Source organism: Echinops telfairi, unplaced genomic scaffold (genome assembly GCF_000313985.2).
Source record: "Echinops telfairi isolate 266 unplaced genomic scaffold, ASM31398v2 ScPeMD7_3533;HRSCAF=4204_1, whole genome shotgun sequence".
Classification (NCBI taxonomy): domain Eukaryota; kingdom Metazoa; phylum Chordata; class Mammalia; order Afrosoricida; family Tenrecidae; genus Echinops; species Echinops telfairi.
This window is the reverse complement of record NW_022107432.1, coordinates 30,196,753-30,198,549: the sequence shown is the minus strand read 5'-3', so window position 1 is coordinate 30,198,549 and position 1,797 is coordinate 30,196,753.

Below are 1,797 nucleotides of genomic sequence, written 5' to 3'. Positions count from 1 at the left end.
CCCTGGCTTGGAGGAGGCAGGTGACCTGCAGGGGAAATCAATGCCTTTGGCCATGCAGCTAAATAGGAATCCGCCCCAGGGGTTGAACAAGCTAACGAAGGGGCATCGTGGAGATCCTGCAGATCTGTACAGCACGCGTGATCTGGCTGTATGGTCACGGTGCTCATGCACAGCCTGCAGGGTCAGTGCAGTGTGGAGCCTGGATCTCCCGGATCTGGGCATGTGTAGGGAAGGGACCCTGGGAAAGTCGGTCAGGACCAGACCATGCAGGCTCTTGTGCCGCACGTGGGAGTTCGGGGTTCTTCCTGTGGTGTGGTGCTGTGGACCTTAAAGGCAGCGCTGAGTTGGAGGCAAAGGTGGGGCACCCCTCCCCCCCACTCCACCCTGTGATGTCCTAGAGGCGCTGGACAAACTTGGGCTGGTGGAGTGGCACCAGTGGGACCTTGGGGATCTGAACTGGAGTTGGGGGAGCGGACATGAGGGGACCTGAAGGCCTGGACGTGAAAGGCTGGGGGGACAGTGAGGAGCCACAGTCAGGGATACAGGGTGGAACATCTTGGCCCCTCCTTCCAGGGCAGCTGTAGCTCTTGGGGTATCTATGTTGTCTTCAGACTGGGGCATCGGATGGCCTCGTGTGGGCCCCACTACTGTCATGTGAGGGACCAGTGTTGTTGTTCAGGCCTAGACCTTGGCTCAGGCGCTGGCGGCTGGGAGTGGGAGGTAGGAAAGCCCCTGGGACTGAGAGGGTGAGGTGTGTTCACTGCACATGTCTCCAACACCCTTCCGTGTGCCCCACCTGGGACCAGCCAGGAAGCACCTGTGCAGAGTGCCTGCCTCTGCACAATCTGGGGAAGGTGCAGGAGGAACCGGGCACTGCAGTGGTGGGGAGGAGCCGCTGGAAGTGCCCAGGGAGTGTCCAGCAGAGAGGTTACCCCAGACCTTGGGAGGATACCCGACCAGAAAGGGTATTTATGAATGAATCCCTTCAGATCTCTAGATGTTTTTTTAATAATCAGTATTTATTATTGAAATCTTCCTAAAAAATGATGGCAGGAAGCAATTTGCAAAAATATGCATTCCTTACCATCAAATTTATGATTTATTTAAAGACTAGCAAATCTTTCTCAAATTTAGCAAGCTAGAAACAACTGAACAAAAGAACACTATCCCACATATCACGCCTCTAGCTTTAACCCCCAACTGACAGGAAAGGCAGCTGCAGCCCTGCACTTGTGAGAGTCCAACCTTGGGGCCTTCAGGGTCCGCAGGCCCTGTCCTCAGCAAATGCATTTCCCTGGGGTAACAAAGGGAAGGAGGGGACCTGGGAATGAGAATTTAAAAGCAATCCATTGTAATGTGTGGACCTTATCATTCTCCTGCTGGTGGTTTCAAACTGCCAACGTTGTGGTTAGCCGCTGAATGTGTAACCACTACACCACCAGGGCTCCTAGGTGGGCCACAAGGGCCTTATACTTGATTAGTCCTACTCAGTCATTTGGAGTCCTAGTGTTCCTGTCAGGTAAGCATTAGCCTATGAGATAGTTAAAGTTTATTGTGCTAACCTCCCCGATAAACACAGGTGGGGTTCATTGAAGGGCAGAGAGATAAATGGCTCAGTGAGTCTCGCCTTTTGAGTTCTCAGGTCTCTTGCTTTCTGATGGTCGGACCAGAATGCAGCTGCCTTAGCCAGTTCCCTGCTTCAGCTGGCAAAGCTCACTTCCTGCAAGACATCCCCGAGGAGAAGCCACATGGACCTACCCCGATGCAGCCCTGGGCTCTGGAGCAGCCGTGTGGAGA